General features: G+C 46.7%; 1 long non-coding RNA gene across 1 annotated transcript; it reads right to left on the bottom strand.

Annotated features, from left to right (window-relative positions):
* Positions 1-222: 222 nt before the first annotated feature.
* LOC310683406 lies at positions 223-27,622 on the bottom strand. The gene is made up of 2 exons (XR_014514400.1): positions 27,429-27,622; positions 223-3,247 (listed from the first exon to the last, which is right to left on the bottom strand). It is a non-coding gene; the product is annotated as an uncharacterized lncRNA (long non-coding RNA).
* Positions 27,623-27,812: the final 190 nt, after the last annotated feature.

The raw sequence follows: 27,812 nt of genomic DNA, 5'->3' as shown, positions 1-27,812 counted from the left end.
CTAGCAGACATTGGAATAATGGAGACGGAATGTTTAAAGAAAAAGAGGAAGAGCAGCTTGTCACGAGAATCACATCCATGTCCCCTTTTCTTGATATATGCCTTGTACCACAAAATGACATTATTACAATTAGTTATTTCTAAGAAATCCATCAGCTTTCCAACACAGTTTTAAAATTTTAAATTGGACAATTTGTTCACACATTGTAGCTTAATTTAGGTTAAAAAAAAAAAAGCTTTAGCAGTCTTGGTGACATAAAAAGCTTAAAAAAACCCCAGTCAAAATGGGTTGTCATCTGAGAATGCAATCGAGAAACACCTTTAGAAAACAATGAAGTTTTGTCACCTTACACAATACAGATTTCTGGTCTGGCCCAAGGACTATATAGATGCAGGGGTGCCAACTTGGCTCCCCAACTGAGGGTTCCCAGCACGCTTGCCGCAACATCATGATGAGACGCCATTTTGTTGTGGAGCGTGTGCGCCATAAAAGAAATTGGGCCTGCACAGGCCTAGTTTCTTTCATGGCACATTTTCCCTGGGGGCCCCACTACCTTAACATGAACCTGCATCTGCCAAGGGGCCTCAGAGGCCCCACGGTGGAAGCCCAACCCCCGGGGATGCACAGGTGGGGGGTGCGTGGCATGTGGCAGGGGAGTGGCAGTGGCACAAAGGGTGGGTGGGATGTGGGGGCTGGGCACCCACAACCAAAAAATTTGTGGGTGCCTGCCCCCCCCCAACATGGCACTACTGTATAGATTGATATTGCTGGTTGATGGGGCTGGAAAGGAATCTTGCCATCTTCGCACTTGGCTTAAGCAATATGGATTGTTTGCCTTCCCTGCAGCAATGGATTGCTCTATGGCACCCATGTAAACCCTTTAAGCAATAAAGCTTTTAAAAACTAAACTTCTCTCTTAGTGAACCCCCCCCCCATGTGTTTCTAAGGATTTTCATGGATGTTGTTTCACTTGTCTCCTGATCTAGCAGGCAGGGCTTCCGTGTCCTCCTGCAGCGCTCTTTGCCTCTTTGCATGGTTAGCAAAAGCAATGGGCTGGTGGGCTGGGGCCAAAATCCATCACGTTATTTAATGTTCACGCAAGGGATGCTTTGCATTGCCAGAAGATATGATTTAATGTCCACTAATAAGCCCATCACATCTTTGAGGATTAAATTTCTGAAGGACTGAAATGGCCAGCTCAGGTTAACTATGATCTATTAATTAAAAAACAAATTAAAAATCCAACTGCCATCAACTCACAGAAACAGGGTGTGAAGGAGCAGAGATGGGGAACAACATATATACTGAGTGATCTGTGGTTCACAATTATGTATGGATGTGGGGGGGAGGCGTCCCCTAGCCTGCTTTTGGTAGACCGTCCGCTTGATCCTTTGGCACCTGAGTCCACAATGTGAACCCTGCAGCTCCTCAGACTATAATGCTAAAGTCAGCATGTGACCAGCAAGCCGTGGTTGAATTCAGAGTTATCTCCCTAAATGCAGAATGCGGCAGCGGGGAGCCTGAGGTATCCAGGCTCAGGGGCAATTAAAAGCTTGATTCCCCCAGGTTGCCTCCCCAGTGACCAGAAGCAGAAGACACCTGTGAACACCTGTGTGCCTTATTCTGAGTCACACTGCTGGCTCATTCAGGGCAGCACTCTTGACTTCTGATGAGCAACAGCTCCCCAAGGCCCACAAGGAAGGCGTTTCCAAGCTCTGGTGCCCAACATCCCTTTATATCTGGGGACTGACGTGGGGCCTTCTAGAGATCAACCATGTAGGGTAGAGCTATACAGTGATGGTCTTGTATAAAAAAGATTTTGGCAAGTGCTATTTGTCATTCCAGAGACCTGCAGGGTGAGAAAAGATACCCCTTCAACTTTCCCTCTTCTATACAGTACAAATGTGAATAGTACAGGAATCCCCACTCCCTATTGCCACTGGACACTTCATACCATGTGTTAGTAAGTTCCACAAGTTAATTATGCTGCTGAAATGGAAATCGTGGCCAGGGATGGGTTGTTTTGTTGTTGTTTTTTTGCTGTTTCTGTACTCTATTGGCCACCACTGGAAACACTGAACTCGATGGACCTTTGGCCTTGTCCAGCAGGACACGTGTTGAAACATTTGTTTAGAATTTTTACTGTTTTGCACAATTCGTTCTGCTTCTGCCAGTCCCAGGAGGGGCAAAGAGTTCTACAGGTTACTGAAACCCCTGCCTCTTGACTAGATTTCCTCCCTCCCCATTTCTTTTCCTTTTGTGCCATATCTTTTAGACTGTCAGGGCTCATCCACAGTTCCACTTAACCCCATCACTTTCTCCCGGCATAACCCGCTCTACTGGTGCAAACATCAGTTGGGTTTTCTCCAGATTGACGTTTGCTTCAATTTAGCACTAAAGAACAGGTTTTGGAGCGGAAAGGAGGAGGATGAAAGCAAAACTGCTCAGACCTGTGCTTTATTGGCACAGGGCAAGCAGAAGTGTGGACAACCCTTCAGTCTATGGGAAAGAACCATCTTGTTTGTATTGGTACTTGGGATTCATTAATTTACTTGGCTCATTTTGTGGATAAAAATTCTTTAAATACACATAAATATCTGAACACCTTCCACAACTGTTTCCTGGCTTTTGAGATTTCAGCAAATGTCGCCAAACTATTTCCAAGCTATGTTTACAACACGATGCTGGAAATGAAAGGAGGAAGCGGGAGAGAGAGGGAGAGAGAGAGAGAGAGAGAGAGAGAGAGAGAGAGAGAATATAATGGAAACTTTGATTCCGCAGCCCAAACTCTGCCATTTTTCTGCCCTTCATGGGATGGTGGCATACAAAGGTATGTTCTTAGGGTCACGGTTAAACCAGACAGGCGTTCCAGAGGTTGCATGCACCACTACAGCTGGTTGAAGGGGACCAAATCCATTTGCCAGTCGATCTGGTTCCTTTTTACCAGCGCCAGGGGCACAAAAGCATACAGGCAAGCACTCACTCCTTTCCCTTCTCTAGCAGCTGCTCTGTGTGGCGTATTCAGAGTTGTTTGCTGCTTCTGGAAAATTGCAGGCTGAGAGCCGATGAGGAGAGGTCATTCCAGGCAGGGATCCCATCCCAATGATACATACTTCTTAACATTCCATAATGCCAGCCGACTCCATATGGGCATATGAAGAAGTATGTAGGCTCAGGAGGGAGCGAAAGAGGGAGCGGGCAGCTTCATCTCCTGTCCTGTGCCTCGCAGAGGAACCCAGCAAGATCCCTGAAAAATAAGAAAAACCTGTTAGTGGAGCTCAGAGAAACTCATGGGCGTGGCCAGCCCTTTCATTGGGCAGAGTGAGGCAGCTGCCTTAAGCATCCACCGCTATGAAGGTAGAAAGTTGTGGCAAGCTGTGGGAGGACAATGCAAGCCTGGCCCCCTAAGCTAGCCTATGGCTCTTGGGTGCTGTGGAAGATGCTGGGCTGTTGCCAGTGCTGGAGGGCCAATCTGGTTGGTTTCTGTGTGTGGAACGTAGGGGCCCCATCTTGTATTTTGCCTCCAGATGACCTGTTTGTTGAGCATTCATCTTGATTGCTCACACAAAGGTTATGCAGAGACTTCACGTGTTTGTCTTTATCATTATTTTTTAAAATAACAAAATGTAAGCTCAGAGTGACTCGCAATATAATACAAAAAAATAAAACCAATACAAAATTAAACCTACACACACACACCCCTACCTAAAAGGTGGCCTAACACATCCCACCTACTAAAGGAACCCATTCATTCTTATTTGCTTGTGGAGTTGTACAACCACAAGCATTTATCCTGATATCATCCTGATTTGCTTCTGCGCCATTTATACATCTTCCTGTTAATCAATCATCTATCCCACACTTTTAAAAATGCACTTCCCTGTGACTTTCCTAACCACAAAAGGCCTGCTGTTTATTTTTAAGTGGATTTGTTGCACCAGAGTGCTTTAATCCACTTTCAATTGCATGAAGCTACATCTCCAGGAATCAGAATTGAATCCCTCCTGCAAAATACTGACACAGTCTGGATGCAACTTCAGGCATGTCTTACGCCAGCCCAGCACATAGAGGAGATGTTATCAGTGGTAGCTGGTTTGTGTTGGGACTGGTAGGGCGTAAGGTAGGGGAGACCAACAGCAGGGGGAGCCAGAGCCAGTGACAGGCAGAGCTGAGTTCTACAAGGGCAACACTGAGATTAAGGAGGAAGAAGCAGCTGGCAGCCAAGGCCAACCTCTGGACTGCTTGTAAGTAAGAAGGCAGGCAAGTAGTCTACCCTAGGGTAGACTAGAGTGGTGACACCCAAAGGGACCAGCCTCAGTGGGATGTTCTTCCAACATCCATCGGCAAAGTTGGCTTTAAAAAACCTCCTAGTCAAAGGCAGTATGCCTCTCTCATGTCAAATGCTGCATGCAAACAAGAGGAGATGGTCTTCACATTTATGCCCCCCTCATGAGCTTCTTGGGGCATCCAATTTTATCATCACAACAACCCTGTGAGGTAGGTGAGGCTGAGAGACAGGCCTGATCTACACACAGCCGCATAAAGTGGTAGAATGCAGAAGTGGTGGAGAGGGATGCTTGTATTGCTGTGCCATGTGCCAGAAAAAAGCTAGCACATCAGGGCTGATCTCAAGCATGTGGATGAGTGCAATTTTCTCTTTAATATACACATTTTTATTTGCAGTTTTGCCTTTTATACATGGTTCTGCAAAACAATTCCCCCATATGTATGCCATTTGCACTTTCGTATGCATTTTAATACACACTTCCCTCTAGTATATGCATTTTACGACACGTTACTTCACTGGAGAACTGCACTAGAAAACTCAAGAAAGTGTTAATTTCAAAGGGTGGATGTGTTTTGGTTTGCATATTGTTTCGGAAAGTGCCGGTTAGGTTTGTCCAAACCTAGCAAACACAAAGGAGCTCTGGAGTCTAGCTTTGCAGCAGCTCCAAAAAGCTGCCCTCATCTTCCCACTTGCCTGCAGAGAAGGTGCTCTTGCCAGCTTCACACTCTCAAGAGGGGTGAGCTGAGAGTTTGTCACTTTTCACATTGTGATTTTGAAGGGTTGGGGTCCAGACTGCCTATTTAAGGTAAAGGACCCCTGGTTGGTTGAGTCCAGTCAAATTCGACTATGGAGTGCGGCGCTCACGTCTACCTTCAGGCCAAGGGAGCCGGCATTTGTCTGCAGACAGCTTTCTGGGTTATGTGGCCGGCATGACTAAACTGCTTCTGGCGCACACAGCACTGCTAGGTAGAAATAAACTTATTACTCAGAAGTCCCAGAGAATCCAGAATGGAAGCTGGATTGGGTTTAGACAAATCTGCAGAAGGCAGATCTCTCAGAGGCTTTTCATCGTGGCAGCTAAGCAGAACCTCCATGGACAAAAGGGGTCTATTCCTGAGTATCAGGTGCTGGGGACAACCTTCTGTACCCTGCTTTGGCGCTTTCCAAAGGTGCCTGGCTCTTTGTTGTCAGATAAGAGGGCTGTGGGTTTTCCCCAGCAAGATTATTTTTATGAGATGTTGTTGGCTGCATTCCTGAGAGACTGGCCCACTCTACTGCCTCTGCCTCTGGGGTCATATGAACCCTCCCACAAACATAACAGGAACTGGGTCAAAATCCCCTCCCTGCACTGTGATTTATTCCTTGGGTGCAGAACCTAGGGGCAGACCAATCTGTCAGTTTTGGTTCTTTTCCGTTCCTCATTTTTCCCATTTCAAGTCCAGTTCACACCATTTCCACATCAGTTTGCATTTTTTTTTTAATCACACAAAAATTCCTATGCACTTTCCTGTTCATTTCTCCCAATATATGAAATATTCTATGCAACTTTGCACACATTTCTGCAATCAATTTCCCCTGATAGAATGCATTCCTGCACATTGTTTTCACTAACTTACATGCATTTTGCTATACTTTTTTTGGGGGGGGGGGGGTTGGAGAACTGCATTGCAGAATTTGTAGCTGCGTGAGTTTCAAAGGATAGCTGCTTTTCACTTTGTGTATTGGCTTGGAAATGATTAAGGCTGATTGGAAATTATTGGAAATGATTAAGACAAGTATGCATAAGCCCTACAACAGCCCAAATGAGTCCCCTCTAGCTCTTGAATCCAAACCAGAAAACAGGGTGCGGGATCTCAGACATAGGGGCCAAATACGGCCCTCCACTCCTGTCTATCTGGCCCTTGGGATGCTTTCCAGACAACACCCCTCCTCAGCCCCAACACCTCTCACCCATACTGGATTAGGCCCATGGCAGGTCAAGAGCCACTAGGTACAGGGTTTCAGCCTCACCTACGGTGGGCAGCAGCGGCAGCATAACTGCATTGCACTCTGTGTGGGGCCTCCTTTACTCTTGGTCCAGAAATTGCAGTTAGTGCACAATGCTGCAGCATGACTGCTGACAGGAGTAAGATCCTATCAGCATATTGCACCCCTGCTCGGAGATCTGCACTGGCTGTTGATTTGTTACCAGGCTAGATTGAATGGGTTCCTATCAATATATAAAGCCCTTAATAGCTTGAGAACAATCACCTCACCCCATATCTACTCACTTGACTGCTGCGGTTTCAGGAACTGGCACTTCTACAAGTGCCACATAATGCTTGTTCAGCATATTTAATCAAACTTATACTCTGGAACTCACTGCCTATTGAAATTAGACAGATCCCTTCGCTTTTGGTGCCTGCTGAACCCCTTTTGTGTTTAGGCAAGCCTACTTGGACATATTATTGTTTATATTTGCATTTAAAATCTGTTGGTTTTTCATTATTTTGACAATTTTATTACATCTATCAAACCTGTTTTTACTGCTATTTTAATGAATATTTTTTAACTTTTTACACAAACTACTTAGAGATATTATTTTGATTAAGCGATATATAATCTTGACACACACAAACAGAGAGAGAGAGAGAGAGTATATACAGTGGTACCTCAGGTTACATACGCTTCAGGTTACAGACTTTGCTAACCTAGAAATAGTACCTCGGGTTAAGAACTTTGCTTCAGGATGAGAACAGAAATCAAGCGGTGGCAGCGGGAGGCCCCATTAGCTAAAGTGGTGCTTCAGGTTAAGAACAGTTTCAGGTTAAGAACGGACCTCCAGAACGAATTAAGTACGTAACCAGGGGTACTACTGTATTATGAAGTGGGTCCCCCAAAATACATGCTTGGGCTCAATATGGGTCCTGGGTGTGGAAAAACTGAGGACTATGTATCTAGTATAACGTCCTGATCCTTGCAGCGGCCAACCAGTTGCCTCTGGAAAGCTCAGAAGCAGGACATGAAGGCAATTGTCCTCCCCAGCAATTACTCTCTAGCAGCTTTCAATAGCATATGACCTCTGATCATGGAGGATCTCAATAACTAGGGATGGACAGATCAACCTGTTTCTGATGCACATCAGTTTCACACACTTTAATTCATAAGTCTCTTATGACCCATATCTGAATCATTCTGTGAAGCATAACTATTCTGATCCAGGAACTGTAAATCATCCTGGTTTTCTTAAAAGTATGGAAATGAAATTCTCAGTCATCTCAACATATAACCATCATGACCAGTAGGCATGGATAGACTTCTCATCTAATCCCCCTTTAAAGTAACCTAATTGGGTGGCCACCACTGGCTCGTGTGTCAGTGATTTCTGCAAGCCAACTGTGTATTGTGTAAAGAAGGCCTCCTCTTTCTCTGAGTCTCCTCTTATCTGGTTTCATTGAATTGTCCCAGTGAGGAAGAACTTACTTTTGTGCATTTTCTCCACACCAAGGACAGTTTAATACACCTCTATCTTGCCTTCCCTCTTTGTAGACTGCTTACACTCCAGACATTTAAAGCACATACACCCAACCCCAGAATCCTAGGAAAGGTAGCTCCCCCCTCATGGAGCTACAATTCCCAGCACCATGGGAATTGTAGCTATAGACCATGGTTCCCAAGATTTTGGAGGGGAGAAAAATGTGTTTTGAATGTGCTTTAAATGTATATTATGTATTCATCCAAAGTTATCTTTCTTTCTAAACTAAGAAGGCCTTCAGGTTGTTATCCTGAGGCTGATATAGTAATGCCATCACCACGAAGAACTAGATAGAGGAATGGCTGGAAGTGTCTGGTCCCAGCGCAGCATTTAATGGGGTTTGGCCAGGTCCCTTCAGAGATTGTCAAAAGCACCAGATTTTCTTCCTTGCCTAGTTCTGGACACCCACCAAAGACCCATGGCAGCTGCACCAGGTCAGCCCTGTCCTAGATACAGTCTTGGAGGCATGTTTGGGGTGCTGCATCTGAGAATGTTAATTGCTGAGGGTCTTGGGAGGTGGGGTGGGGGACACCACTGACATCAGTAATGGCAAAACAAATCCAGAAAGCAATCATAGCCAGGTCTCTGTGGTTCAAGGCTGGTGCTGAAGGCTTCTCCTGAACCACAGCAGGTTTACAGAACTATCAAATAAGCTGCCCCGGGCAAGAGAGAAATCAGCTCTAGCAAGCATCCCCAGTTCCATTTGCAATCTGGACACACAAACTGGGATGAGCCCCATCCTTCATACTGACAACTGGTTCTTGATTCTACGTATTTTGGAAACCTGTTCACTGTGCATTTGGACCCTTCTTTAAGATATTGTAGCCAAATTTTGCATTCTAGCTCCTGAGATGAAGGAACAGGTTTTTGCATGTTTGGATACAACTAGATGCCATTTTGAATCAATATGGTGGACTGAACCCTTGCACTGGTTTTAACCACTGGTTTTGGTTGGTGGCAAGGAAAAATAAAATAGGTCTAAAAGAAGAATTCGTGGATGCAAATATCCAGGTTTGGGGCAAGTACTCTTTGGTGAGAGAACCCCAGCAGAGATTTTAAATCACAAAATACACAGCAAAGTAAAGCATGGAAATACAGACCTTGAAAATGCCCTTCCAAGTTCCTTCCACAGTTTCCCTCTTCCCCAGCATAGAAAATGCCACATGTCTGGTAAGTTAAAAATACCGTAGCTTACTTTCAAACTCTCCAAAGGTCAGATTCATGTGCTTTTCCATACAGCATTCGGAAAAAGTTGCACAGGCAGTAAAACTTGACTTAGTTGCAGTGACTAAATTATTAAATTGTTGGTATAGCAGCAGCAACCAGCTCAGGCCTCCTCACATTGCTGAGCTTCTTAGGCCAACTGGAGGGGAACAAGCCTTGATTATCTAGTCCCTCCCAAGGTGAGCTAAGATTGCTCTATGGCATTAACCCCTTCATGCATTAATTAGACGTGAGAATGTTGGTTATATGAGGCTTTTTGGTTTCTTAGAATTTCTGACCTTTCTTAGAATTCCTGATATGAGGTTGCTAGAACACACATAAGAAGGAAGAGTAGAAGTGAGAGCTGAAGCTCAGTGGCAGAGTGCATGCTTTGCCTGCAGAAGGTCCCTGGTTCAATCCCAGGCACCTTCAGTAGGGTAGTCGGATGGATGAAGAGGCTGGTGTTCATGTACCTTTAATTGTAGAAGAGGAATCTCAGCAGGTGTGCCTTATGTGAAAACTGGCTACACTGGCTGAAATTCCTTCTTCATAACTATTAAAGGTGCAGGAGCCCTGTCCTCTTCTTCCATCTCGCCCCTCCTAATCTGCAGGCAGGGCTGGGAAAGTCGCCGATACTGAGCTAGATGGTCTGTTGGTCTAAGGTAGCTTCCTGTATCCCCATTTCCTGCTGCCACTGTTGTGAAATGCTCTTCTGCTTCCAGAATGCATTAGGTCCACCTAGAAAGGGAGGGTGTTGCAGCTTTGTGAGAAGGACTTAGGCTGGGGGAAGATAGAGGAGCAAATGTAATAGGGAATGAGTTTGAGAATAATGGAGAAGAAGACTTGCCACTGCTACCCTTCTTGCCTTTTCCAAAGGGGAAGTAAGTGTTGCTGAGTACCTGTAGAATGCCTCTCTTTTGTGATGGGCAAGGTGGCCTCACCTGTAGAGACAGGGAACTGTGGAACTGGCTTGTCCATCTAGGGTGGTGGCCTACAAGTGCCATATTGCCCTAGGCACCTTTCTTCTCAACTAAGAGTCTTTGGGCTGATGCAGGCAGGACTTTCCTTATACTCACTGGGCTGTAGAAAGGAGGAAGTCATGGGGATGCACTGGGAAGCACCTAAGGACAGGAGACAGGCACTGTTGTGTTTCAGGTGTGCCCACCTGATACTTTCAGGAGCAGTGGCCTGGGAGATGCACTTTCCTTAAACTCCCCATGCAGCTGCAGACCTCGTTTTTGAAGTAGGATGGTGAGACAGAAAAGAGGACAGGGCTCTTGCACCTTTAACATGGTCCACCCCTACCACTTAATGGATCCAAATGGTTTCCAAAGAGTAGTAGGAGGTGTTTTATCCCATGTTGATGGCCTCTTAGCTGATTCCCTGGTGGCCTGCTAGAATGCGGAGTTAACCAGGGCTATTGGCTGGCTCCGAAGCACCCTCTCCGATTGCATGGAGCCCAGAGAGCCCCATGGTTTCCCCCAGAGCTGAGGGCAATGAAACAATCACTTGAGTGCTGGTGGCAGAAAACGCATTCTGAATAGGACTGGATTAGAGCTAAACATCGAGCATACCAAGTGGCGATAGCGACAGCGTAGAGTACCTTCTTCACCGCCTCTATTGCATCTGCATAAAACAGCAGCAGAAGACTCTTTCAGGTGGTTCACAATCTAACGGCACCACCTCTACCATCGGGGCCTGGTGAGGACTAATAAATGTTAATTAACTAATCCAGAATGCAGCAGTTAGACTGGTGTCTGGGAGTGGCTGCTGAGACCATATAACACCGGTCCTGAAAGCCTACATTGGCTCCCAGTAGATTTCCAAGTATAATTCAAAGTGTTGGTGCTGACCTTTAGAGCCCTAAACAGCCTCGGCCCAGAATATCTGAAGGAGCATCTCCACCCCCATCGTTCAGCCAGGACATTGAGGTCCAGCTCCGAGGGCCTTCTCCAGAACCAGGCAAAGGGCCTTCTCGGTAGTGGCGCCCACCCTGTGGAACGCCTTCCCACCAGATGTCAAGGAAATAAACAACTATCTGACTTTTAGAAAACATCTGAAGGCAGTCCTGTATCAGAAAACTTTTCATGTCTGATGTTTTACAATTTTTAATATGTGCTATAAGCTGCCCAGAGTGGCCACCTGCAAAATAGCAACTGTCTGGAAGCACCCATTGTTAAGAAAGGGAAGCTTTATGGTTTTAAATAACTGGTGGGTTGTTGCTCAAAATGCCTTGAATTTCATACGCATGATACATACCGTATTTTTCGCTCTATAAGACGCACCAGACCACAAGACGCACCTAGTTTTTGGAAGAGGAAAACAAGAAAAAAAATATTCTGAATCCCAGAAGTCAGAATAGCAAGAGGGATCGCTGCACAGTGAAAGCAGTGATCCCTCTTGCTGTTCTGGCTTCTGGGATAGCTACGCAGCCTGCATTCGCTCCATAAGACACACACACATTTCCCCTTACTTTTTAGGAGGGAAAAAATGAGTCTTATAGAGCAAAAAATACGGTAATTTGAGTGCATGCCCCAAACTGGTCACAGATTCTTTGCTTGAAGAAGACAAAGAAGAAAGCTTTAGTGGTGATGTTTAAAAAGTCTGCCCAGGCCGCAGAAATGCCCCTCCCCTGCAACCCTCTTCTGAGGTGCACGGTGATGCAAAGAATCATGCAGTCTCAAGGGCTCTCACTTGGAAGATGGAGCAATCGGCTGCTCCAGAGGGCAGGACTCAAACCAATGGATTCAAATTAAAATGAAAGGAGACTGCAACCAAACATTAGGAAGAACTTTCTGACAGTAAGAGCTGCTTGACAGTGGAACAGGCTACCTCAGAAAGTGGTGGACTCTCTTTCTGGGGAGGGTTTTAAACTGAGGTTGGACGGCCATCTGTCAGGGATTCTTTAGCTGGGATTCCTGCACTGCAAGGGGTTGGACTAGATAACTTTTGAGATCCCTTCCAACCCTACAATTCTATGATTCCATTTTGCTATCCCTGCAGCTGTCTATTTTCGGTGAACCAACTGGAGCACAATGTACTTGTGAGGGGAAAGCAATACACACACACACACACACACACACACAAATGACTCTGTGCATTTCCATTCCCAGCTCTGCTCTGAAGGCTGACAAATCTGCTGAACCCTTGCCAGCTTGGATTGGAAAACCAGTTTGCCCCATGACCTTGCAGAGACTGGTAATTCTTGGCCAAGGTGGCTCTGTGAGGAGGTGGCAGCTGAGCTGCACTTCAACGCTGGCATCCTTCGACATCTTCCACTGCAACTGGGGGAAGCAGGCCAGCTTAGGAAGGGCAGAGCCAGTTGTGTGGCACACACAGCCCTGTCCCCCCACCCACACCTTGCCAACACGCCCTGCCACTCTCACCTGAGACAGCCGCCTCACTCTGTCCAATGGTAGTGAAGGCCCCACCAGCCATCCTTTTATGCAGGGCCAGGGAAGAAGAACTTCTTCCACTGACTGTTCCAGCCTCATTCCTCAAGGGGGAAACTAGACGCCTGCATTAAAACAAGGGGTTGCGGCTGCATAACGGTACAGCGGTAGATTGGGGTGGGCAGCGTCAGATGGGAGACAATGCTGAACTCTTGCCCCCATCTGTTTCATCCCTCTCCCTGGCCACATTCCCACCAACTGGCCACTGAAGACCAGAAATAAGCTTGGCTTGGGGAGAGGAAATGGTGAGAAGGAAATGGCTTAGACTTACAGCAGGGGGGAAGAGACCCATTTTGAGGGACACATTCCCTTCTGGGCAACCTTCTGAAGGCCAAATGCCAGTGGTGCATAGAGTAACAAATGTGAATTATCTTTGTACAGTTTCAACACAACATCCACACACCCTTCGCTCTCCTCCCCCCAAGCAAGCATCCTTTCCGACCAGGCAACAACACTCAAGGGGGGTTCCAAGCAAGGCCAGTGACCTGGGGAGAATTCTGAGGGCCAGGCAGAGAGGTCTGCAGGGCCACATCTGGCCCCTGATCCTGAGATTCCTCGTCCCTGGCTTAGGGGCAAAGGCTGCAAAGGGGTACAGCAATAGGGAAAGAGCATAAGAAGATCCCTGCAGGATCAGGCCAGAGGCCCGTCTAGTTCAGCATCCTCTTTTGTCAGTGGCCAACCAGATGCCTCTGGGAAGCCCACAAGTAGGACATGAGCCCAAGAGCATGCCCTCATTCATGCTCCCCAGCAACGGGTACTGTGACAAGTAGCCATTCACAGCCTGACCTGTCGTGAATTTGTCTAATCCCCTTTTAAAGCATCATTGGATAACCTCAGGTTCCAGTATTATGAGAGGAAGAGAAAAACTTCTCTCTACACCATACCATGCATAATATTATACAACTCTATCATGTATTGGGATTAGGAAATCAGTCCATTTTGGTTTTTATCAGACTCTCGCTTTTCTGGTCCTAAATTCACTTCTCACCATTTTCACATCCATTGGTGTGTTGTTGTTTCTTAAGTCCTCAAGAAATTTCCCTAGTGTTTAGGCGTTACTTTCCCATTAATATACATGTTTGCGTGCAATCTTTCCTATTATACATATTTTTGCAAAGCAGTGTTCCCCACTACAATGCATTTGTGTATGCTATTCGCACTAACTTGCACATTTTTATGTACACTTTACTCTGGCGTGCGCATTTTTATGCACCGCACTCGGCTGGGGAACTGCATTGCAACATTGGCAAAAGTGCAAATTTCAAAGAATAGCTGTCTCGGTTCGCATGTTGTTTCAGAAAGTGCAAATTAGGTAAATTTTGGAACTGAATTGATTTCTCCCCATCCCTAACCATGCTTCCCATTATTTGCCTTTCCCCTCTCAACTAAACAGTCCCTAACACTGCAACCTTTCTCCATAACAGAGATGCTCCAGCCCCTTGGCCATTTTGGTTGCTCTATTCTATGCATTTGTTAAGAGAAGGATGCAGCACTCATGTCCTTCCACCACTATCCTTCCCCCCTCCTCCCTGAAATCATCCCACCCACCTGGCAACCTTCGCTCAAAGGTGTGGGTCTTGTTGCAGCGATGCTTCTTCTCACTGTCCTTCAGGGCAGACCCTTAACTCCCTGGCTCATTCAGCTTCACTCTACCAGTGACTGTGCAAAGCACAGCAGAGGAAAGCTAACCTTGGTGTGTACTAGCTACCCTCTCTAGCAGGAGTTAAACTTGTCCTCATTGCCTGTGAGGAGCAAGGATCCCAGAGGGATGCAAGTACCTGATGCAGCACCTGATTCAGCTGCACACAGCCAACACAGGCATGTGCTGCCTCTGTCATTCAGCAGCTTCTGGTAAGAACAAGTAAGCACTGGGAACTTCTAGGTGACCAGTTCATTGGCCATTCATCCTGATGATGTTTGCAGGTGGAAACAAGCGTTATTCCACACTTTCTAGTGCATTTCCTTTCTGCAAAAAGTGGGAAGTGGGTTTGTCCAGCAATACCTCCCAGTCAACTCTAATTGCGTGGTGTGAATCTGTCAGTATGTAATTGAATCACCTGAAAACCTGACAGTCTGCAAGCGCCCACTGTCCCTCCAGGTAAACTAATCAACAGCCATTTGCAGTTCTTGAGGAGGTTAGGATCCACCGCTTCGCTTTTGCATGTCGAACCCTTTTTGCACACGGTCAAGTACAGCCTTGATATGGGCTCCCTATTCAATTCTGCACGTGGAGCTCGCCTTCCTCCTGCAAATATTCCCCCACATGCACTGTGGTGGGAAACTTTAAAAGTACTCTATCTGCAATTGCTTGTGGTGCTCAGCCTTTCTTTTGGAATACCACCAGCCCCTCTCCATCCAGATTATTGGCCTTGCTCCCCTTTATTCTAGATGGAAACTGGAGGAAGGCCTATTTGAGCCCACCAACCACAGTCTGCCTTCAACCAGCCCCCACCTGCCTGGTTATATCTGGCCCAGGGGGTGGCACTGATTGTCAGCTTCCTCCTCCTCAGTACCTGTAGAATTCAACAGGGAGGAAGATGGGGACAACACTAGAATGAGTTGGGCCTGCCTGTCATTGGCTCTGGCTTTGCCAGTCTCTGCCTACCATTTGCTCTGGCTCCACCTACTGTTGGCCTCCCTGCTTTGCTAGCAGTTTTAGTGCTGCACAACTAGGGTGCCCTCTCAAGGGGATGCTCCCAGACAGATTGCTCAGCTAGTTTACCCTTCCTATCTCCTCTCTCCTGTCCCATTGTCTCCTCTCTGTGTTTGTTATTTTCTTTAGATCTTCTCAGAAATCTCAGGGAACTTGAGGCTTGTGATTCCCGTTTCAACCCACTCTTCCATTTTGGGCTCACTTTGGGAGGCTACTTGGTACCAAGCTTAGAAAAATGTAGATGCTACAAGTGGTGGTGATTAATATAACCGGGGAAGCACAGATACAGCCAGTACCGGTTCCCATAATAACTGCAATGCTGTCTCAAATCACAAAATGTGCTTCTGGCTGATTGCAATTGCTTGCATGACCAAGAATGGCTTGGGACCATTCAGGTATAGGACCCAGGTCCTCTCAGAAGCATCTTCAAAGCTTCTGAAGATATACCAGGGCAGTATATTCAGCTTGCTCATTTGCCACCAGACTGGTTCACATGTGCATGGGGAGGAGCCGTGGCTCACTGGTCAAGCATCTGAAGGTCCTGGGTTTAATCCTCAGCACCTCCTGGTAGGCCTGGGGGAGACTCCTTTCTGAAACCCTGGAGAGCTGCTACCAGTCAGTGTAGACAGTTCTGAGCAAGGTGGACCAATGGTCTGACACAGTATAAGGCAGCTTCCCGTGTTCCTAATTGGTTTGTTGCAACCTGACATGATGGATCGCATGAGTGACCAGGCCACCGCAATTCCCACAGACAGAACTTCCACGACACCTTAGTCACAAAGGCTCTTCAGTGGAACCAGTTTACACACGCACAGCTGTCAGTCATAAAAACTTGCTTCACACATGTACGTTCAGTGAATGCAACACCAAACAATGCTCGCCCCATGGTGGGCAAAAAATTCCTGCATTGCAGGGGGTTAGGCTATATAACCCTTGTGCTTCCAACAATTCTACAATCCTATGAATTTAAGGTTTGGGTAGCTTGATATTTGAGAAGGTTCTCTCTCAGGTAATCTGTTTCCAAGCCTGGAGTGGCTTTCTTTCTGGAGTGAATCTTCCTCCCTGCCTTTGGAAGGTGAAACCCTTCAGCTAGTAAGAACTCAGGCTCAGGGGCTGTTCTTGAGATTTTTCAGTTGGGGCTGGGAGGCAAATGGAGCCAGGCAGAGAGCTGGGAGATTTTGTGCTCAAGCTTAGTTGGAAGTCACTGGTGGGCAGGGAGCAGCTGCTCTCTTTGGGACTCTGATGCAGGATCAGCAGTAGTTTTCCTGCCTGCTGCAGGAGTCTCTTTGCTTTCACTTGCTTGCATGTTTGTAAATAAAACAGAGATGACAAAGACATTCGAAGCCTCCAGGGTCCTTTTTTCCAAGGGAAATAGAAGACATGTAACCCCCCTAATCATGTCTTAGCTAGACTACTGCAATCATATCCTTTCTGCTTTTCTCTTGTCTCACCTTGGGCTCATCCAGGGGGCCACTATATTTGGGTGGAATCACATATGAGAAATTCAGGTTGCACAATTATAGTTGCTTTGGAGGGCTTGTGCAACAATCCTGCTTCCCCAAAAGATCAGACTTTTTGCAATAAGGAAAGTGATGGGAATAATTGGAAAGTTTGGGAATAACACTTGCTCTGATGCAGCACCATCTGTTCTCTCCGCAAACAAATCAGGATGAAGACCTGGAAGTGCCCCTTGTTCCTTAGCCTATAGCCAGCTCTTGGCTGCCCAAACCGTTTACCTTTCCCCATTGACAATGTGCAGTGCCTTCAAAAATCCCCCCCCCACTGCCTTCCTGTCTGTTCTTGGTGGATCCAGCCCAGCTGCCTTCTTCACTTTGCAGTCCTTGGCCATGCCTCCTCCTCATCTCTCTGCTCTTCTAGTTTGATAAACAAAGGATGAGGAACCTAGTGCCCTCCTGCTGTTGCTGGACCACAACTCCCATCATCCCTGATAGGCCATGCTGGCTGAGGCTGATGGGACTTGTGCGTTTAACAGCATCTGGAGGGTCACAGGTTCCCCACTCCTGCGATAAACCCTGGCTCATGACTTTCACGTCTCAGCTCCACCACCTGCAGTCATCCAATACGCTCCTGCTCTTTCAAAAGACATTATCCATCCTTGGTGCCCAGATGTGTGGAACTGCTGTGCAGAACACTACATGAGGTTACCACTTACTTACTTACTTACTTACTTACAATCCCTCTTCAGAGGCCACCTATTCCATGAATTCTGCGACACAACCCTCTAGTTTCCCATATACTACTGCAGGGGTTGCTGTCAAGAGTGCATGCAGGAGCCGGGCCCTGTGACCAGTAGGGGTTCGCAGGACTGGGGCCTTCCTAAGTTTGTTCTGGAGAGGCAAGGCACGGCTGCACAGGTGAGGCCGCTTGGTAACTCACTGCACCTGGTGGCTAGAGCCGGAAGAGATATAAGGTCAGCATTTCCCTTCGGCTCTTTGCCACAGTAACACGTTTCCTGCCTCGCTGCGTTTGGCTTCTTGCTTCCTGATCCTTGCACCTTGGCTTCTTGGCTCCTTGCTTCTCGACCCTCTTGACTTCGTGACTCCCTGCTTCCTGACCCTTGGACCCCTGGCTTCTCGTTCCTGCTCCCACCTCTCCATCTTGCCCCCGGTCCCAAAATCCTCAGCCAGGACTTCGATCGCCCGTAGACACTTGCCAGCTTGGTGCCCATGGACATCCATGCACCTGCTGAAATCTTCCCTGGCGCTTGCAGGATCCCCTCCTCTTGCTGGAATTAGCCTTTGAAAGCAGCTGTCTGTTGTAGTCAGTAGAATAGGGGGTGTGTGTGTGTGTGTGTGTGGTGTGTTACCCTGACAGTTTCTCCACCTTGCAAACGTGGCTCACAGGCTCCCAAAAGTCTAAAGCCCCCTGCACTCCTGTAAGCAAGCCTAAATAAGTTCATCTGAAACAGAGCAGTTTGCATTTACCCTTGCCTCTGTTCCCTCTTCCTCATCTCCCCAGAATTGATTTTATGGGCAGGGAGCTGTTATGTGCCTTGTAAAGTACCAGGCACATCCATGGTGCGCTAGGTAGGGCATTTCCACACCATGATCTATGGTGGATTCATTGCTCCCTGTACCTGCAAGTCCTGCACCATCATCCTCATCAAAATGTTGCCCTGTATTATTTCCCCATTTACACAGGATTCACCATTTCTTCACAAAATCTGATTAATTAAAAAAATAAAATCATGGTAAATCTGGGTTAAACTCAGAGTTGGTGGGATGGGATTTTGACAAGAGCGATGCCAAGTGGATGCTGCGACAAATTTGCAGGGATGAGCAACACTCGGTGCACAATAAATGGCGTACGAAAGCATAGATTGATGATAGATATAGATATAGATGATATAGATATAGATATAAGCCCTGAGCTCCTAATCATTTGAGAGAACAAGAGAGCTCTTAACAATGCGTTCAGCTGCCAGTCATCAAGGATACACTAATGAACTGCAGGGAAATTGAGTGACACAGATGTACGAAAGATGCACGTAGGAGAAGGCCCCACACAGCCACATTTCAAGGTCTGCCCTTTCAAAACTGCCTGTTGTCCAACGTTGACACTGCAATTCATACTTTTGAGCGGAATGAGGAGGTGGAGTAGGAGTGGGGGGGGGGGGGTTTGAGGGTCATCCAGACAGCCTAGAACCAGTTTGGGATGGTTGTGAGAAGGGACATTTTGTTGATTCTGCCGGGCTCAGGAATCGGCGGAAGAATGTTGGGACTGGGGTTCAGTCGCGTGTGAAGCAATAGGGATTCCAGCCAAGCCAAGGCACTGATGAAGTTTCTTGGGGAACCTGCCAAAGGCAGATTGGATGAAGAGAAACACACACACACTCCTTTTGCTGCCCAGCATTTGCTATAAAAGGAAGTCTCTCGCTTTTTAATCCCATCTCCTTCCAGCTCCAACCCTGGGTTTCTGCAGCCACTCACTTAACAGAGATGTTCCAAGTTTCACTACTCTTTGCCATTGCTTGGCCCAGTTCCTGTTTCTACTCGTCCCCCCCACCCCCACCCCACCCGCCAGCCCTGCTCCTCTGCCAGCTCCATCGATCCCATTATAAAGTGACTGCATTAGCCACTTTATCAGATGAACACATTAAAAAAAAAAAAAAGGAGCAGAGAGGTTTCAAGAAAATAAGTCTGGAACTTCTTCAAATCCACACCCTATTCTAAATCAACAAGCTCCGCCAGTTAGGAAGTGAAAAAACCCTAACCTGTCTGTCCGCTTAAACCCACCCAAATTAATTTCACTTGGATCAATTACAGCTGGTCCAGCAAAAGAGATAATCTTTCCAACTGGAGTCAAAGTAGCAAAAATGTGACACTAACATTCAACTACTCAACAGACCTCTGTCATTTCCCTTCCAGCTTCAGAGAATCTACATTTTGCCCATAAGTGTCAAACCAGACTAGAAAAAAACATATATGTATTTAAAGTCTAGCAACCAGCATGAAGTGTTCAGGAGCCCAGTTCAACATAATGCTTCCCTACTACAAGGCCTAGTATTCCATTTGCATTTTTGGATTAAGAGAGAGAGAATTCCACAGTAAATATTAGGCTTTATCTACATCTTTTTGTACACCCTAATTAAAACAACACAGCAGCACATTAAGTGCACTCTTGAGATCTATCTATCTATCTGTCTTACTCATTTTACAAGTTTTTGTCATTGGACACGTATACAAGATTAGCCTCTACCAAATGTCCAGGGTTTTAGGCCTGGGGCTCCAGAAGTAACTTAATATACACGCTTGACCAAGATTGGGAGATTCTGCACTTCTGGGCAGCATTGATGGGGGTCAGGATTGTATTAGTCTTCTTAACGAGGGTTGTTCATTCTTCTAGCCCATCTGCAGGGGGGAAGAGAGAATGGCGCTGCCCTCAAAGCCACTAAGACGTCTTACGAATTCTGGTTTCCAAATTGAATTTGACACAATAAGTCCCCAAAAGTTACAGACCTGAATGTGACTGGACACCTGATCTTGATGCTTTACTTGGTGACACTTCTCCTCTGCAAAACTTGATCATGCACCCCATTGCAGGGGGGGGGGGAGAAGGGGCAACCCTACTAGGATGATTTATTTATTTTTACCACCCTCTCCCTTTTCCTCAGCATTCTGACAAACTCTCTCTGCTGACCCTAATTCTTCCCAAATCCCCTAGAGAGGGTCTCTGTTCTCTGGACCACCCAGAAAGGAGAAAATTGCAGCTCTCAGCAGAAGCCGCTTCTTTTCCACCTAGGGCTTTTGAGAGATTTCCCCAGCCTCCCCAAAGGAACTCCCCCCTGCCCAAAACACACATACACACACACACCCTTGCAAAACTGGCAAATGGTGCTGCTTCCAAAATGTCAAAGGGGGGGGGGGTGTCCCAGCTCATCCCATCCCATCCTCCATTTGCAAGAACCCCCAAAAGGTGCCTCTCTCTGGGTGCCCAAGCTTTGCAACACCAGCTCTGTACTGGTGAAGGTTAAACACGCCCAACTCTTCTGCAGTGCCCAGCAATTTCCCCCCATCTCTTTCCCTCTGCTCCTCTCCCGCTTCAGCATCACTTACAGTCCTGGAGGTGATTTCCCATCCTTTCCGGTGGGGGCCTTTGGGATGGTGCCCCGCAGCCTGCCAAGATCTCTTTCTCTCTCTTCTTCCCCCCTTTCACCGGTGCTCTGATGCTCCTCTTGACTTTGCCACAGAAAAAAAAAAACTCCCTGCACATCTCTCTCTCGCCTTCTGCATTCTGTTCCCTGGAAGCCGGTAGCGGCAGCAGCGGCAGCGGCAGCAGCAGCAGCAAACCCTCTCACAGTTCAGCTTGAGAAGTTCCTTCCTTGCAAAGAAGGGGAGGGATTTAAAAAACGGCACAGAAGGCAAGCTAAGCTTTGCAGGGGTTTCCAGGTGCAAAGGAGGTGAGGTGGCTCTCCCCTACTCTGCCTCGCTCCTCATCCATAAAAGAGCTTCTTTCTGCACACTTGGCAGTGGGGTGGGTGTCCCCTCTTCAGTTCCTGCCCCACAACTTAAAGAGCAAAACCAAAATAATAATTAGTGCCAGCAACCTCCTCTTTCCCGCATGCTTGTGCAAGTGCACACACACACACACACACACACACACACACTTTCCAGCTCTCAACCAATGGAACTTTGAGCAGACTTATGCTAATGAAATCCTTGGTGTCTTTATTAACCAGCAAATATTGTCACGGGCAAACTGCGGAGAGGGGCTCTCTGCTTTCCAGATTTCACCAGCACATGCAAATATGTGAATAGCTCTCCAGAGCTTGCTTGCCTTTTTGGCCCCCAAGGCAGGTAAGAAGGATTTTGCCTCATTAAGTGAAATGTTAAAAGCAGCTTTTATTAACACGCACACATTCAGCAGATAGCAAGGCTTTGGGCATGGCCAGTGCCACAGAGGCCAACAAAACACGGCAACTGCCAGGGCCCAAACCTTGTTAAGGGGCTCAGCTGCTGATTGTAGCAACCTCATTCTTTTCCTTGGGGAAGGTCCGTCGTTCAGGAGGAACATAAGAGCCTTACTGCGGGATCAAGTCAGTGGCCCATCTAGTCCAGCATCCTTGGTTCAAATTTTAGTTCAGCCATGGAGGCCGTGCAGGGGCTTAGTAGACCCACTCACTATCTCTCGATTTACCCTTCCTCTCAAGATTATGGTGAGGGTAATCTTGTGTCCTTGTTTTATGGAGGGCAGTCGTCTATTTGAAAAGCTGTGTCTGGCCCAAGTCCAGTTTAAAGCAAAAAAGGAACCACTGGAAAGAAAAGCAGGAGGGGAATTTGAAGTTGCCTATCACCAGTGAGCAGCACCTGGACCACTGACTGGGCAGGCCAACAGGTCACCTGGTAACAGTATTCCCACTCTACTGAGTCTTATTACATTTCTGTTTAAATGCATCTATCCATATGAATTAGCATGTGGACATTTTTAATGCAAATTGATGTCCCTGAAGATCAAATGGGCCTCATCCACTTTATGGAACTGCCCTGCGGAAGCATGTGGCACCAATATAACAAATCCTTGGGAGGCAGTTTTGATCAGAGGCTTGATTTGGCCTAGCTCAGAGCTAAACTGATCTTACCCATTACACAACTCTGTTCTACCCCATAATGACCACTACATGCTCAGATCTCGGCATGCCTCTGCTGCTCTCCCCAGGCTGCCTGGGTGCCAAAGATAAGTACAAAGCATTTGTGTGGGTCAGGTACCAGGTCTGAACCCTGAAAGGAGCCCTATGACTTTCAAAGTTACATAGAAGGGAGAATTTGGCCTAGGGCTGCTTTTCCCATTACAGAGCCCATGGCCCAAATACTCAGCTGCAGACATGCGTTTAGTATTCTGTGGAAATCAGCCCCTTGCTTGTTGAATTTCTTGTACTTGGTGAAGACCTTATTTCAGCAGGCATTTTAATTTAATTTTATGGTTAATCTTAACAGATCTTATCACCGTTGTAGCTTTTTGTAGCCTTATTGTACATCGCTTAGAAACCATGTCATTAAGCAGTAATTGTTGGAATAATAATAATATATTAAATTTGTATACCACCCCTCACCCAAAGATCCATAACAGGAAAATACAAAATGGGAACTCAAAATACATAACTAAAACAGAAAAAACAAACCAATAATCCCCCTCAAAAACATATTATTTAATATTATTAAATACACAGGTGGGTGAGTATGGCTGATGAGTCTAACTGTACACAAATGGAAAACACCGTCTTCTTTGTTTATTTACAGTGATGCTTTTGATGTACACAATATTTTAAAAGGCAGTGAACGGGTGGAGGGGAAAGGAATGTCATAGTGGTGGAGCCAGCAGGCAGTGGTTACCGGGCAAGAGGGGATGAGCCAGATCTCCAACAAATTGTCTCATTTTCTGGCAGACTAACTGTGCCTTTTACAGCTGCACCACAAACAGAAATGCATCCGGTGCAGCCGTTCCTGGCAGGGAGGTGCAGTGATAGGGAAAACTTCACTTACTGAATTCCAGCTTGTCATCGTTCAGCTGCCAGAATTATTATTATTTCTTTGAACCCTGCAGTGACCCAAACTTGTGCCCAGCCCTTTCAAAGAAAATTGCCAGCTGTCCTGGTTGTGTCAAGATAATCCAGAAAAATAGCCATTATGGCCTGAATAAAATCAAGCAAAGGGAAATGTCCCAAATTTTTAATACTTGAAAATAGCAACGATGCGTCTTTTAAGAAAACCTAACGGCACACCTTCCATCCCTAAAACATGCTGCCCTGTTATGTGAGAAAGCAGAGTTTCTTCCCATGAGGTAACTGCTATACTGCTTTGTTAAGAATACACAGATGTTGTGATGAGGATGGCAGCCATTTTGTTTACATAGTCAGAGAAGCTCTGAATGAGGCACTGCACCTCTGCCTTCCCGCTCAAACAATAAAAAGCCATCAAGGCTGCCCCAAGATGTTTTGTTGCCCCAGGTAGAACAGCAAATGGTGCTCCCCTCCCCAAGTCAAGGTGCATTAATTTACAAGACCCTCAACAACTTGGGCTCAGGATATCTCAAGGACCACTTGATCCCTTATATCCCAGTCTGATCACTGAGGTCTTGTGGAGGATGCCGGTCTAATCTCAGTCACATGACAAAGACTCTCTTGTTCCAGCAGGCATTTGAAGGCAGTGTTTGGTTTTATGATGCCTTTTTATTGTTTTATTCTCTTATGTGGTTCATTTTTATTCACATCGCTTATAAATGCTAATGACTAAGCAGTATGCAAATACCATAAATAAATAAAGAGTTTGTATCCAAGTTTGGTCGAGTTATTTTGGCGTCTGAGACAGAAAAGGCCACAAACACAGCTCCCTGAGAGTAAAAATATAACAGCAATAAGTTGAATTACCCACAGAGTCCACAAAACGTTGTAAGAATCTAACCATAGTGCTTCAGTTGGAGGATAAGAGGCCAGGCATAAACTTTCCTCTATAACCAGGCATTTGGCCTTTAACAATCTCTGGACTTTTAGAAGTGGATGGGATGCTTTTAATGCTCCGTCCTTGGTTTTACTGTATCTGTGGAGAAGTTTTGTTTTGTTTTGTTTTTGTAAGATGTTTTGTGTTGCCTTGGGCAAGATAAAATGACTAACAGATTTAAAACAACAACAACAACACTATCAGTGGGTTTTGAGTGGTAAGGGGTGAAACCTAGTGGGGATTTGGCAGGTGAGGGAGAGGGGCCGGGATCATTTGGTCACCTCTGGAGGTGGAGCCTGGGCTTTTTGTTTGCCTGGGGGGCTGAGGGGGGGTTAGAACGTGAGAGGGGCTTGATGGCTTTTGATGCAGCAAGAGTTGCAAAATCAGACAGGGGATGAAGAGGAATGGAAAATTAACACTTGCCTTGGCTTTTCATTCAGCGAAATCCCCAAAACTGAATTTGACGCTGCAAAACTGAACGTGCAAGTAAAATATCTGATGTTTAGCAACTTTATCTGCTACAACACATTGACACTGTTAACACGAACATAGTCTAACAAATGAGCTAAGTAAACATAAAATCAGATTTCAAGATTCTGCAGCTAAATTGGCATTAGAACATAAACCTTAGTGAAACAACAAAGAAAAGGTTAACTGGTCTCCTGGAGGATAAAAGAGTACCAGTCTGTCCGGGAACAAACTTATTCAGAAGGAGAATTCCCCAAATCAGGAAAAGTCTCTTACCCTGCCCCCCCCCCCCCAATATAGACAGCAGGTTAAACCAGATAGTTTTTGTCAGCCAAATACATTTTGCTGCCTGAGGCAAAGGACAAGATGGTGCCTCTCTCACTCCATGTACAAAAGCTGTCCAGACTGACAGGAACATAGGAAACTGCCATATTTAGAGTCAGGCCACTGACCCTCCTAGCTCAGTATTGTCTATGCTAACTGACAGAGCCTGTCCAGGACTTCAAGCAGAGAGTTCCTCTCCCAATCCTACCCAGAAATGATGAAGGTTGAACCCGGGACTTTCTGGATCTAAAGCAGATGGTCTGCCACTGAGCTACGTCCCTTCCAGAAACAATCTGCCACTACTGTCGTGAACTGGCAGGGCAACGGGGAGGAGGAAGAGGATGCCGGCAAGGGGTGTAACCAAGACTGGGACACACCGAGGCAAGCAGGGGATGGAGAAGGAGAAGCTGTTGTAGGAAGTAATCACAGGGTGACAGAGGACAATGCACAGGAACCAGAGCAGCAGGACCCATCACCGGATCCAGAGGGGGCCCTGTCCCCAGGAACACAGCGGGCTCTGAAGCATAGGGAACAGCAGGAGGGGAACTCCAGGAGGCTAAGGCAGGCAAGAGCCCACAGGCCAGCAAACTAGCTCTGAAAGAAGGGGTGTGATTCCTCAGCTGGAGTAGGCTAGGAACAGGTGAGGCTCATATGCCTCATCAAGGTCAGATGCTGCAGTCAGCAGGCAAAGTATACAAGGGCAGCAGAGCTGAGGTGCTGGGTCTGCTCAACTGCCCATGTTGATAGACCTGGACTTAGGTGCTCCTGGACCTCCGTGGGACTGTGTTTTGGGTTTGACTCAGGACTGTATCCTGACTGCAGGACTTTGGACTCGGCTACTTGGATCACCCTTGAACCTCGTTTCCTGAGCTTCGGTCTTTGGATTTCGCTTGTGTGGATCAACCCTCGGACTTTGCAGTTTGGACTTGGCATACTGACTTGCTGCCAGGTAGGCCAGGGGTTCAGGGCAGTTACCGAGGCAGACCATTCACCTGCTTAGCTCAGTATCTCCTATACTCACCAGGATTTCAGACAGGGGTCTCCCCCAGCTCTACCAGCAGATGCCAGGAACTGAACCTGGCACCTTCTACATACAAAGCTGTGGACAAAATTGGCCTACCACTGGGCTACGTGGCCCTTCCCCAGTTGAATCTTACTTCAACACTGAGCTTCATAGCTGAGCAGGGATTTGAAGCTAGTTTTCCCTTGTCCTAATCTGATACTCTAACCACTATACCACACTGACCTTCTCACATGCATGTCTTGCACCCAGGAAAATGCACTTGAGAACATTGCAGCCCCGGTGTGTGTATCTGCACTCTTTGCACCACACTTTCACCATCCCTCCATCCCACAGCAGGCGCTGTAACTCTCCAGCTGTGAGACTTCACCCCTGAAGGAGCACTCTTCCGTTGTCAACAAACCAACATAGTTAGAGGGTTTGGGTGTCCTTGTTCGTGGTCTCCTCACTCCCCAAAGTATAAACTAGACCTGGGATTTATTTCCTATTAAAATTAATATTGAACTGCCCACATCACGGAAGCCAGTGAGAGAAAAGGACCACAATCAAGTTGAGAAGAAGCACCCCTTCTCCCCCTCCACCATCTGCTTCCCATTCCCTCCCACCCCCATCATATTTTTACCCCATGTAACTATCCAGCTTGGCTGGAGTCAGTCCCAGTTCTACCATTGGGGAGAGGGAAGCAACCGCCTCAGGCAGCAGAGAGGCACTGGAGATATGTGCCATGCCACACCCCCTACATCCTGTTGCCCTTGGGTGTGGTACAGAAAGCTGCCCTGCTGCAAATGCCAAAATAAGATTCAGCTGGAAGTACACATGGGCTGTGTGAATGTGGGGGAGGTCTTGTCCTTCACCTCGGGAAAGGAAGGTGGGTTTCAAATCTCTGCTGGTGACCAGTGGCCTCAGTCAAGCTGTCTATTTCTCAGCCTCAGGCTGTGAACACACCATACATTTAAAGCACCTTTAAAGCACATGCCCCGCCCCAAGACTCCTGTAGTTTATGCCGCACTGAGCAGCAATTCCCAGAACCCTTAACAAACCACATTTCCCATGATTCTTGATCTCTCTCTCTCTCTCTCTCTCTCTCTCTCTCTCTCTCTCTCTGTGTGTGTGTGTGTGTGTGTGTGTGTGTGTTTTAAAATATATTTTATGTGGGTATAGCCCTAGTTGCCCAATTTGTAAAATGCAGTAGTAACTAAGTGTGATGCTGGGTGGCCTATTTATTGAGCATTCATCCTGAAGCATTTGTGTGGAATTTATATGACGTGTCAAAGCAAGCATTACCCTCACATACACTTTCCTGTGCGTTTCCTGCTCACTTTGCTTATCGCAAAAAGTGTGATCTTTTGAGGAAGTGGGTTAATTGCATAGGACCTCCCAAACAACTTTGGTTCTGCAACCTGAATTTGCTGGTATGTGATTGAATCCCACCCCAAAGCGAGCAGCAGTTTGAAAATGCCCTAACCTGACAGGATCACTGCAGGGAGAGGCTGGAAAGAACTACCTTTGGAAAGGAGAAAGCTTCTGAAGTTACAAAATCCCGATTCCTACCTTCGAGTTTGTTATCCTTGCTACACGGCCCCCCCCACAGACAGCACGATGTGGGAGCTGAAGCTGGCTGTTCTTCTTCCACAGAGTCCAAAATATTAAACACACAACTCAAATCTGAAGGCCCTTTCAAGGCTGTGTTCTGGGATGGATAAAACACTTCGCTTAAGCAGAGCAAGACTGGGACATACCTTTCTCTGTCTCTTTGCTCTCCCCAACCCCACCCCCCTCCCCTCACTCCCCACACCATACAATGTTTGCTTGCTATTTTTGGCAGGTTCCTCAAAACTCTGCTCCGCCTATTAATAAGGAGAGTGAGAAATCCTTTTGGCCTCTGCTATATAAGGAAAGGTAGAAGGTTCCACCACAGCTAAATATACTGGAAGC

Source organism: Podarcis tiliguerta, assembly GCF_965153285.1.
Source record: "Podarcis tiliguerta genome assembly, chromosome: 8".
NCBI lineage: Eukaryota > Metazoa > Chordata > Lepidosauria > Squamata > Lacertidae > Podarcis > Podarcis tiliguerta.
Note: the sequence above shows the minus strand (reverse complement) of the source record. Positions and strands in the feature narration are given on the sequence as shown.